We start from the raw sequence: 13,353 nt of genomic DNA, 5'->3' as shown, positions 1-13,353 counted from the left end.
GTAAATACAGAAAGTACAGAAATAACTGCTATAAGATCTAGGAAGGTTTATATGGAATAAGAAATATTGACATTGATCTTGAAAAAAAGAAGGATAGTATCGAGTTAGGTAGGAACTGTTTATATATATTTTGTATCCATTTCCAGGGAAGCTCTTAATTAATGTTCTTTTATGTAAAGGTGTTGTCATATGATGGACTAGTAGATTAGGAGAGGTGCTTATATAACTTCAAGTATAGTTATACCCAGTTCAGGAATTATTTGTAACTGCCTGCTTGTTCCTGTCTGAGTTGTAAAGTAAAGATACTAAAAAGGAGTGTGCCCATCTCTAGCCTAGAAAGTATAATTCTATACAGAAAAGTTGTTATTCAATTATCAGAAATAGTATTGGTTTTATCAGTTTTGCCCAAACTGAAATGTATTTTTTTCTCTAGTCCTATTATTTAAAAAGTAGATTTTCCATATAAAAGTAAATGAAGTGTTAGTTCACCAAGAGGTACTATCATACTTAAAATAGTTTTGTGGAATTACCTGTGTTAATTTAAAGAAAAAAATGATATACATTTAAACCGTTAACAGTAACCTTGATTCCAAGGCATAGCTGAAGACTAAGAAAAGAAAAGCTCAGCGAATATCTCTTATTAATCTAGCTTTAAAAAGAATGAATAATATGTTACAACCTCTCTGACATATGGTGAGGTTTGCAGCAAGTTTGGCATAATGGTTTCACTTAATAAACACCTGATTAGCATTGTTTAACAGGTTTGGAGTGCATGAAAACAGTCAAATAGCAACATTCTGTCTAGTTAATTCCTCATTAGCCGACTCACAGTCACTGCATTTGACAGATTGTATACCAGTCTTGACACAAGGTGACCTCTTGCTTGGACCTGTTCATCACCTTCCGTCTGTCATAAATGAAGTCAGTATAAATGTCAGAGTGAATGTGACATCACCAGAGACTTCATCTAATGCCTTGAAGGTTACTATTTTCCCAATATTGTTATTATAGACAGAGTGAAACTATATGTAGCAACAAAATACGGTAATAAACCAGAATAAATTTGATTAATATATTATTGTAATAAAGAATGTGACCTTAAAAGAAAATTCAGCATTGCTTATTTCAGTTTCCTCTTATTAAGTATTATTTTTGAAAGGATGTTTAACCTTGAACCAGAATGGACAAGAGATTTTGGAAGACTAATAGGAAAGTTTAACTGCTTATTAATAATGTTTTCTCCGTTTATTATATCTATAACAATGTCCTCTAGTCATAGTTTATTTTTAATAAAAAATTGCAAATATTGAGATAGACTTGAAGAATTAAACTGAGCTAAAAAATTTAAATATGAGGAAGGCTTCAAGGAACATATTTTATGAAAAAATATTTGATCATTGTAACATTGAACATTTATAAATTCAACATTTCCAAGAGAATATTTTCCAAATTCTAAAGAAATACTCCTTTACCACTTTCATCAATGTTCACAAATTATCTCTACAACAAAGTTGCCTGTATGAGTCCCAAAATCAATTATACATTTGTACAACATTTATACTATTCTACTTGAGAAGTTTCTGTTTATCTGAAGGAAGCCTTTATTAATGCAATATGTTATTAGGAACAAAACAAAATAGATATAACACATCCTTGCTTTTTTCATTCCTCTATCAATTTTCAACAGAAACAGGATTAAAAAAATATTCTTATGAAATATCCTAAAGCACGTAAACAAAATTTTGAAACCAGAAGGTGTATGTTGCAAAGAATGCAAAATAATAATTTGATAAAGGAGAATTTTAGTGCATAGAAAAGGTTAAAGAAAGATTAAGTTATCCATTGAGTTGTAAGATTTTTTTAACATTAAAAAAGATAATTAAAAATAAATCCTAACTTCATTGTAAGAAAAGACCTTTAAGGTATAGACATAAGACATACGTATTACAAATATTTTAGAGATTTTTAAAATTACGTTTTATGTAAAGTACATTCTCCTCTTCAGTTTTTAAATTTTTCTTATTTATATGGTAAAATTCTAAACAACACCTAAATGATTATCATATTTATTGTTAATTAACTATAATGAAATAGTTATCGGGCTATCTTCTATATCTCCTTCATAATAAGTGTGCATTATTTATTCTAGGCAGATATGTGGAACTTGGGAAAAAGGTGAATATGAAGTGTGAATTAGTCTAACTGGCTTTAGGATCCAAAGGATTCTATACATCAATTTTTCCTTGATAATATATACCTGAGCTAGGCCTTCTTACGACTTTGTAATATTCATCCTTGATACAGTTCTTGGTGTAGCTTTCAGGAGAGGAAAGAAACTCGAAGTTAAGCAGCTTTCCCAAAGTCTTACTGCTAGTAAATAACAAGTTGGGATTCAAAACTCAGCAATATGTGATTCCAAAATTCATCACTATAACATATCTAGTATCCTTTACAGCTTCATGACACAACATTTTCATATTTTCTTCATGGCTCATTTTATGTTATACAATTTTTTTCCTTTTATTATCTTTGTTGTTCAATAGCAGTCTTTGTTTTACTTTTAATAATAGTTTTCCTACAAATGCTTTTTGCTACATTTATGTATGCATCATACATATAGCTATTTTCTTGGTTTGTTATGTTTTATCTCATTTATAGTTTATAAATATTATCCATAGAATCAAACATCTTTCATTGTCATCATTAATTAAGTATAGCCCATTTTCCTTTTGCCCCCAACTAATTTCAAGTGATTCAATATACAGGTGCACAATTTTCTTAATAATATATGATGTATTACATCAGGGATAGCTGATCCATAAATGCTCATTTTTTTAAGTACAATATTCCCTTATATGACTTTGTCAAATGTCATTCTTAAATGCTTTTCATTATTTTCTAATTGTCCAAATGTATTTTATTCATTTTTATTGTCAAAGACAGGTTTACCTGAGGCAAGGAGTTAAGGATATGAAGCAAATCAGATTAATAATTTTATGCACCTGGTTAGTTATTTTTCTTGTCATTTTAGTGATTATTTTCTAAAAATGAGAGATATTTATAAGTAAATGTCTTTTTAAAAAACCTTTTAAATAGTTCTTCGAATCCTTGTGAAATTGTTGAATAAAAGTAACCAAATTGCCCTTATTGATTCCAAGAAATCAACATTTTAAAGTAAGACTGCAAGAATCCTACCTCATTGTCTTGATAGTATTAGAGGCTTAGAGGGAAACAGAGAAAGTAAATTGTTTTATTTATATCAGTATATTTTCTCAGAGATAACATGCTTTATCTGTTTTTTATATTTCAGTGTCATAGTCATTGGCATTTAGCTTCATTAACTTTAGAACTTTGGGTGAGAACATTTAAGGAACAAACACAACCTTTTCTGGTAAGATTACTGTTTGCTGTCTCTAATTATGCAGGGTAAACTTAAGGAACAACAGCCTGATCCAAAGAGGATTGCCAATCCTGTTATCAATCTTTACATAAGATTAGAGACAATTATTTTTATTTCACAATTCCAATGTTATTCACTCATTAGTCCAGAATAATAATAAAATCTGAAGCTTGCTATAGTCTATTAGCTTGGCACATATTTATTCTGGTCATCACTCTACTCTCTGCTATGCTATGTGTGTCTGATCAATCTTTTTTATTCTGAACAACTGTGGGTAGAATTAATCAAACATCTCAGTATATTTGTAGTTTCTCTCTGTCTCTGTCTCTCTCTCTCATATGTTTCTCCTTGCATTTTTTTTTTCTTTCTTATAAAGTTACAGACTACCTTGTATAATTATTTTGATGCTGCTCTTGTTTCAATGCTAGGGTCAGACTATAAACTAAAACATATTGTTTTATTAATGGAACAAAGTATTCTTTAAAGTGCATATTTTGTAGTATTAGCTTATTTTTTATTAGTATTATTTGGTTAAAAATAAAGCCATACAACATTTGTATGTGGAGCATAGCTCCTCAATTTACAGACCAAATACCTATCATTGAATTTCTATTCTCAAAGAGCTTTTATAGGATTTCAGTAGTTGCTTAAGAAAAGTTTTACAACACATTTGTAAAATTTGGATGACTCTAGTGTTTTAAAAATGCTAGGTTGTTCAAAAATTTTGGCAGACAAGTATGTGGAAAGTTCTCATTAAAGAGGTGAACCATTTCTGAATCTTATGATTGTCAGTATAGGTCGAGCCATTTATGGCAAGATGTGTATAATGCATCGCGAGTATTATAAAATACTACTCATTTCTAATTCATTACAAAAATACTTTCCTAAGCGTGCATATGTGATGGATGGCAAGAAACCAAGTATTCACATCTAATTATAAGGGTTTTTCTGTATGCTGAAATAGACTCTATTTATCTATCAGTGCAATCAATCCATGCATTTTTCTTTGTGTCTGTCACCGTACTACCTAAGCACTTAGCAAAGACATTAAATTAGCCAAAAAGTGTGGAGTGGGATGTTTTCCTTGTCTTTACTACATTTATCTAAGCCAACCTAAAGCTAAGCAGACTGTGACTAATATTGGAAGCCTTATTCTTATCGCAGACAGAGTTGTTTTCATTCTTGTTATTATTAATTGGTTGAATGCCAACAATATATTCAGCACAGGACATAATTGCACAATATGTTATTTCTCCTGCAACCTAGAAAGGGATCAACTGCTTTCATCTACTAACACTGATGCCAAAGTGATGAATGCCCTTTCATAACCCCCAGTTTCCTCTCTTGCCTCCCTTCCTTTATCTACTTCCCTCACCAGTTTTCCTTTAAAAAGAGACCCATTCATAGTTATTTCTTCGTTTTCAAAAAAGGATTGTAGAAAAAAATACTTTTAAAAAACTTATTCTTGTTAAATGTCATAGTATAAAAAAAATATGCGTATTTTATTTCTTTGTGTGTTTTAGTGAATATATGCTTATAGTTTTTACTGACACATATATGAAAAATATTAATATAGAGATATACATTTAACTTACATATATTTTATCTATAATCTGTCATATAAATATTTATATAGACACTGTATATATTAGATTAGATTATAGGCAGAAATTATGTTTTTATTACACTATACATACCATGTATGAGATGTTCAGATATAGAATTTTATACAATCCTGTTTCTTCAAAAAAGTTAATTTCCTTTTGTACAATTTATCCTGACTCTAAGTGCATCATTTAACAAAGAACATGAGTTACTTGTGTTTCTTTGTTTAGTTTCAGAACTTCTTTCTGGAAAGACATATTTTTGGTTTGTACTTTTTTAAAGTTATATAATTCCTTAAGAATTGCACTTATTGCATCTAAAATCATAATGTATTTGTTAAAAGTAGGAAAAATAAAATGCATTAAATTATTTTTGCTCATTGTTAATATGAACAAATATTGTAAAATAGTGTTTTGTGTTGATTACAAATGGTCATGACCATTAGTAAATTAAAGTATACTTCTATTTTATGTATTATGTTTGGCCAAGTGAGAATTCAGACTGACAGGATTTACAGGGAACCAGTGGCTGCCATATCTAGGAAATCTGAACCGTGAACAGTATCAGAATTACAAACTTTACATTATATAGAAAAGTCAGGAGTAGGTAAGTCATTCTTATAGCTGTGATGCACCCATTATTTCTGTAGACGCTATCCTTTGTGATTTGTACTGCTACGATATTCTAAAAATTTTAGCTCATCATATTCCAGGACAGTGCAGAAACTGAAACAAGCCTAGCAAAGGATTAAATGTGTTTATTAGTATATGTTGTTTTATTGAGAAACAAATTTCTAATCTCAATATGTCAGAAAGACTTGAGGATATAGGACAAAAAAGAAAAACAGAATGAAAAATGTCTAAAGAGCTTTCTATAATACTAATTAATAAAGAGATCTCTAAAAGTAGCTATAATTGATGGTACAAAGAATAAAATGATAAAGTTACAAATTGTCATGGAAGTTCAGAAGAACATAAATCTTTTAGGTAACATGATTATGAAACACATCTATTTGAACTGGGCTGATAGGAAGAAATGCATTTTAGCAAGTAATAGTATTTGTGACTTTCTATGAAAGCAATAAAATTGATTTTTAGGTGAAGTTTTCATAAAATTATAAAGGTATTGTACCACATAGTTAATTAGGAAAAACAAACTAATTAAAATGCTTCTAATTTGAAAAATATTGGAAAAAAATCTACCCAATTTATATCATAGATAAACCTAGAAATTAGATTCTGAAGGAAGCCAAAATGTAAACCTTTTTCTACAGATTTCCTATATAATTCAACATTTCACACATATTTTGAATTCTAGGTACATCTAAATACAAACATGTTTCGTATTCTTGGGCTATTTCAGTACTTGTATCTGTTTTTTTTTCTATAATTTCTTTCATAATTAAAGCAGAAGTTTAATAATCAGCAAATTGGCTTTATATTCAGAGTTCTATTGTTATTCTTTTAAAAAGGGATTTTTCCTTATATTTTCAACTATTTCTCAACAAAGGGAAACTAAGGCACAAGCATATTCGATTAATGTTAAGTGCTTAAAATTTCCAGTCCATAAATCTTGAATGCTTAAAAATATTTGAAGTTTTGTCTTGCTCATGTAACATTCTGGGATGGTGTAGAGGTCAGAAGAGAGGCATTCTCCCACAAAATTATACAGAAACTTAGGACAAGAGATGCTGTCCCATCTCTAACTGTGACTTCCAGATCATGCTAGTCATCTCATACCAAGCTACCAGACAGAAAATAGACTATAGAAGAGTATGTGTGGGAGGGTTTATGGACAAGTTCCTAGAGTGGCACAGGTCACTTCCCTTCATGTTCTTTAAGTTAGATGTCGTTGGCCTGTCCGTATCAAACTGCATGTGTGGCTGAGAACTATTCGGTAGCTGGTACCCAGGTTGATGAGGAGAATGCAAATTTTGGTAACAACATTCTCTGTCAGAGGCCATTCTTAGAGTCACCAACTAACCATTTATGCCCAAGTCCCCTGACAAAGAAAGGCATTCACATATTCTCTGAAGAAATCAATCCAAAGTTATTTACCTCGTGTCTTAGTCTGTTTTGTGCTGTTATAACCGAATACCACAGACTGAGTAATTTATAAACAATGTAAATTCATCTCTCATGTTTCTGGAGACTGGGAAGTCCAAGATCAAGGGACTGTCATCTGGTGAGGGCCTTCTTGCTGTATCATTCCATGGCAGAAGGTAGAAGGGCAAGAGAGTGCATGAGAGAGAGAGAGGGAGACAGAGAGAGAGAGAGAGAAGCACGCAAAAGAGGGCCAAACTAGTCTCTTATAAGAAACTCACTCCCAAGATAATGGCATTCATCCATTTATGGGGGCAGAAAACTCATGGCCTGATCACTTCTTAAAGGCCCCACCTCTTAATACTGTTACACTGAGGGTTGTTTCCAAAATATGATTTTTGGGAGATAAATTGAAACCATAGCTTCCAGTAACTACAAACAGCTTAAAGTCCAGTATTTCCAAAATTCTTAATGGTTTGAAGACCTATTAACTAGAACACGAGTTATCTGTCTTCACTTCCCATTATACAACAGAGGAATAGATAGGCAGAGAAAAGTATGCACACACTAAACTACACACGTTCCATGAAAAAAAGAAAGAGGGCCATAAAACTGTTCCTGGGTCATAGCCATAATAGAATCCTGGTGTGTAGAACCCTCTGCTATTTTCTGGAGAATATTTCTTTATTATACCCAGATTCCAACTCTAGAATAAACTCTTATCACATCTTCTCTGTTGCCTCCTATCTCTACCCTCTGGGAGGTCCTATCTCATCTACTATCTTTGATGACCACACTTGGGTAGCCACAAAGTATATGTCCTCCTTGCGGTCTGTGCATCTTACATGACTTGCTTTCTCCTGAGGAAAGTCTGGAGATCCTAGATTTGTTTTACTCTTATAAGCTTCTCAGGGCAGAATCAAGGAAATTGGATTTCTTTTAATTTTGGAATTTATTTGATATTTACTTCAGGGCAGCCCTAGAGCCAGTGAATACATCCAAAGCCTTTTATTTGGCCTAGTTTTTAAATGTTTTATTTCTTTATCTTTGTCGCACCTCATTCTCTTGAACCATGGGTAATAACAGGGGTTAGTGGAAAGGTACTGTCTTTCTTATGAGCATCTCACCTTTGCTCAAGAGCTAGATCCTTAGTTACCTGTGTGTGTGTGTCGGTTTGTTTTCTAACTGAAATGTTTTTATGGGATTTGTTGCTCTAAAACTTTCATACACTTATATCCCTACTGCTTGGGATCCAGAAACTGCTGGTTCTGACCCTGGGAGTTCCCAACTTTGTAAACATTTTCTATTTCATTTCATTTTTTGCTTGCAAACCAGCCAATTCCTTTTTGAACCATCACTTTCTTGTAATATGTTTTTAATGTAACAGGTTAAAAAAACTACATAGTGGCATTATGGCTCCTTCAACTCTTTCACTTAGAACCACACACTTGGAAAACATTTGTCCTCCTTTCAAAATGTTGCTGGCAACAGTTTTACCAAATGCTAGGTAACAGTAAGGCAGATCCCCCAGCTCTCCAATCTACTATAGGGTTTCCTTCTTTGTTGTTGTCTGCCTTTCAAAACACAAGTAAACATCCATAATTTAGGATTTTTAAAATATTAGGTTGGTGCAAAAGTAATTGCAGTTTTTGCCATTTTTGTTTTTAATGGCAGAAACTGAAATTACTTTTGCATCAACTAAGAGTAGTAACCTATTTAAGGTACTAAATTTTCTATTAGTCAAAATAATACTGGCTATCCTTACAAATAACAAGTCAAATATAAATAATAGCTCAAACATAAGGGCATTTATTTCTTATTTAAATAATAGTTCAGAGTGAGCAGAAAAGATAGCAGGACAGGGCAATTCTTTGTCATCAACTGGATATTCAAGAAGTCAGATATCATGGCATCTTCAGAATCTGTTTTTTGCAGTTACTTTGACTTTCTCTACTGCAACCAGCTAGAAAGGGAACAGAACCTGGAATGTACAAGGACAGTAATTGATGACCCAGGCCTTGAATTGGTACACATCACTTCTTCTCACAATCTATTGGATAGATCTTAGCCACAAAGCCATACTTAATCATCTGTGAGAGTGCAAAATGTAATCTGGCCAGGTCCCCTGGCAGAATTTGAGTTTAGTCTCAGCGGTATCCACCTATCCGGTGAATTAAGTGAAACTGGAATTCTAGTCTGTTTACTAAAAAATTTGCTTCACAATGTTTCTCTGAATTATAAAACACAAATAAATAAAAGCAAAATAATTTACCTAGTAGACCAGATTGAGCACTTTTATATTCAACAGTTTGTAGAACTACAAAAAGGTAATTTAATTTTATTTCATGGTATTGTATAAAATGGCAGCAAGTTCCATCACCTACATCCACATACCATGAAGCACCAATAAACAGTGATTCAATAAGAGGTTGCAGTAGCTTCTTTAAGCCTATAGCACCTCAGGTTTTATTGCTCATTGAAATAATTACAGCTTACTGAAATAAAGCATGTTGGTTTTTTGTTCAAGTGTCATCATCAACGTTTGAACATACCCATATTTTCTCAAGAGGAAATAACTTCCCCTTCAAATTTCTTAGGAGTAAGCTGAAGATATTTCACTTTAGTATGAAGTCCTATTATAGCAGGAGTAACTTTGCCTACAATTTTAACCTAGTTTAATAGATGTAATTTCAATTTAGATATTAGAAGAAAACCTTCATTATAACAATGAACTCTCTTTTTGTTGCTATAAGGGACGTTCCTGACAAATTATATCTTTTGCTTCATTAAAAATGATTTTTTAAAAACTTTTAGACTGGTAGAAAGTACCATTCAGTTTCAGTTGATATGAAATGGGCTTTTAAAAGTGCCATTTTTCTGCTTAACAAAATCAATAATCTTTATTATATACAATAAGCATAACCTTCTGCCATTTCCCAATCAATAAAATCTCCTCTTCCTTCATGATATTCAAGTGCCTTAGAGACAATGTAGCCATTTGAATATTAATTCTCCTAGTGGACCTCATCTCTATTGACTCTTAAGGACCTCATCTCTATTAACTCTTAAGGCAGTAACATTTGTCTTAATTTTACAACATTTTACTTCCCATAGAACGTATCTGGGAAAAAAAGATTATCTTATAAAAACTAGATATTTACCTTTTTCACTCTATTTAAATAAAAATTTCAGATTTTTATAGAGATTCCACTTGTTGGTAATTGGAAGTATTCTACTTACTTGCCTTTTTTAGCATGATAATTAACTGCTTTTTCATTTAGATTGGCTAAACAAAATGCATTCTGAATTCATTACATTTTCCTCGTAAAGATCATTTATTAATTAGAACTTATATATCACTGTCAAATAATAGAATGTATTATGAACAGTATACATAAATTAAAGATACCTGATAGCTCCCTTGAAGTCTTATTCCAGAGTATACTGGCTTATAATAAGCTCCCTTGAAGCTCCCTTGAGCTTCCTTGAAGTCTTATTTCCAGAGTATACTGGCTTATAACACTATCTGGATTTTGAAAAACAGCAAATATGTTAAAAGAACTAGTTAAATAAGTTTTTTTAAAAATATTAAATAAAATTAATCACTTTTATGCTGTCTCAAACATACAAACATTTGATCATTCCAATATTCATATATTCTAGCATTCTTGGATGCTGAAGTACTTCTTTATTATTTATATAGTATATTTCTATATGATTTATTTGATTATTTGGAAATGTATCAAATGAGTAGACATACGGCATTTAAAATTAAATGTGTTGTTTTTCTATGTCTTTGAAATTATATGAAATGCTGTCTATGTAAACTCAACATATAGATAAATAAAGTGAGGTCTAGAGAGATTAGATGAGTTTTATTTAGGATCACACAGTTACTTTATAAGAGAAGGGACTATAACACAGTTCTGTATCTCAAGCTAGCACTTTTTAAAATCTCATCATGTCTATTTTTAATGGAAATATATTAATCCTGAGGAATATAACCCTGCTCTAGAAATGTATTGTTAAGCTTTCCTGCCCAAGTTCAGAACCAGTTGAAAGATGAATACATGAAAAAACTGATGGATATAAAATTATTAGCATTATTATTAATAATTGTAAGTTGGATGGCATGTTCATGTTTGTTACATAGATTAAAAAAAAGCTTTTTGATCTCTGCTGTCCCTAAACAGTATTTACTTACCAAAAAGTGGCAATAATGTCTTTATTTTACTATCGTAATTTTCATCTTATACTTGCCAAAATAACCAAAGTATAATACTAAGGTTTTTAATGAGGAGTATTTGGAAATGGTGGGGAAGGAGGGGTATTTGATACTATTATTATTGCTCAGGGAGCTATTGTCATTTGATGTCTGAGATTCAGGAATGATACATGTGGCCGAAAGCATGGATCAGCCTCACATATAAATTAAGCACCAGTTGAGAATCAGTCTATGAAGAGTAGTAGCATTTGTTTTTTGAAGAACACAATGAAGGACAGAGCAAGGAAGTCCTACATCAGACCTCTCCAGTTACGGGCAGAGTATAAAGAAAGATTCTGCCTATTTTCTAACAAAGACAGAACTGTAGATTTTAAAATATGGGAGAGGCAAGAATGGAACCAACTGTGTCTGCCCTTGCCCGAAATTCAACAATAAACCAACAAATGAATGGACCACCAGAAGCTGTCTTCTTTCTCCTGGGCCTTGGGAGAACAGGAAGTTAGATGTCCATATCCATTTTTTTTTCTTTTCAATACTCATTTTGAATTTTTTCTCAAAAAACTTAAAACATAATTACCATTTGACCCAGCAATTTCATTACTGGTTGTATACCCAAAGGCATATAAATCATTCTACCATAAAGACACCTGCACGTGAATGTTCACTGAAGCACTATTCACAACAGCAAAGACATGGGGTCAACCTAAATGCCCATCAATAATAGACTGGATAGAGAAAATGTGGTACAAATACACCACAGAATACTATGCATCTATAAAAAGGAATGAGATCATATTCTTTGCAGTAACATGGATGGGGCCGTAGGCCATTATCCTAAGCAAACTAAGGTAGGAAATGAAAACCAAACACCACGTGTTCTCACTTATAAGTGGGAGCTAAATATTGAGTACACGTGGACAAAAAGAAGGGAACAACAGGCCCTAGGGCCTACTTGAGAATGGAGGGTAGGAGGAGGATGAGGACCAAAAAAACACTCATCAAGTATTATGCTTATTACCTGAGTTACTAAATAATCTGTAAACCAAATCCTTGTGATACACAATTTACCTATATAACAAACCTGCACGTGTACTTCTGAACCTAAAATGAAAGTTAAAATAATAATAATAATGGCAGTAGTAACTACCGTAGGATCATAACATGTATTAAGGATAACAAGTGTAAAGAATTTAGCAGAGTTTTTTTCTACATGGTTTGTATTTAACAAATTACGTTGAATTTAAATGGGCTATCATTTAAAAATTGAACCTTATTTTTTTTCCATTGGTCATATTATTTATAGCACTCCTGTAGGGTAAAACAAGACAGTTGAAAAAAAAAAAGCATACTGCAAATGAAAAAAAAAGTGTATCTGTCAGAGTTCATTGGAGGGCATTGAAACAACTCTGAATGTTTTGGGCAGAAGGAAGTTTAACGCAGGGTATTCTGATACTTATAAAAATGTTGGAAGGACTAGAGGAACAAAGCATTCAAGCATACAGCGCTAATGCAGTTAATTAGGAGTCAGGGAGTTGCTTTGGTTACTATGCATAATGATGATGCAATTGCTGATAATCCTGACCTTGCCAACTCTGCTTCTTGACACCATGAGCCTGTTCCTCAGAATTGGAATATAGATTCCCGCCACTCCTCACTTACCCCTTTATGATCTCTTTTTCTATAAAAAATATAAGCAGGAACAAGGCCTCAGCTTGACTTCTGTCTTCCAATCTGGTGCCATTTCTCTTTATTAGACAACCTAAACACAGAAGAAAAAAAACCCCAAACAGATGAGGAAGTTGTAATGTCCAAAAAGACAGTTGATAAACAGGAATAAATGACTGTTCTTATCTGTTTTAGTGATTTCTCGTACCCAAGATTAAAAGAAAGCCATATGCAGTCTCACACTTCCTACTTCTAACGGTCACTTCACCCAACCCCTACCATATGATGGTAAATTGATCAAGGTGGAAATCTTTAACAAATCATTTCATAAATGTCTTACATTCTGATATTCTAACAATGATCTTTGAAAGCTGAATCTTCAATGGCTCATGCCTCAGCATATTATTTACAATATT

Source organism: Pongo abelii, chromosome 14, assembly GCF_028885655.2.
Source record: "Pongo abelii isolate AG06213 chromosome 14, NHGRI_mPonAbe1-v2.0_pri, whole genome shotgun sequence".
Classification (NCBI taxonomy): domain Eukaryota; kingdom Metazoa; phylum Chordata; class Mammalia; order Primates; family Hominidae; genus Pongo; species Pongo abelii.
The sequence above is the reverse complement of the archived record's forward strand: the minus strand, read 5'-3'. Positions refer to the sequence as shown.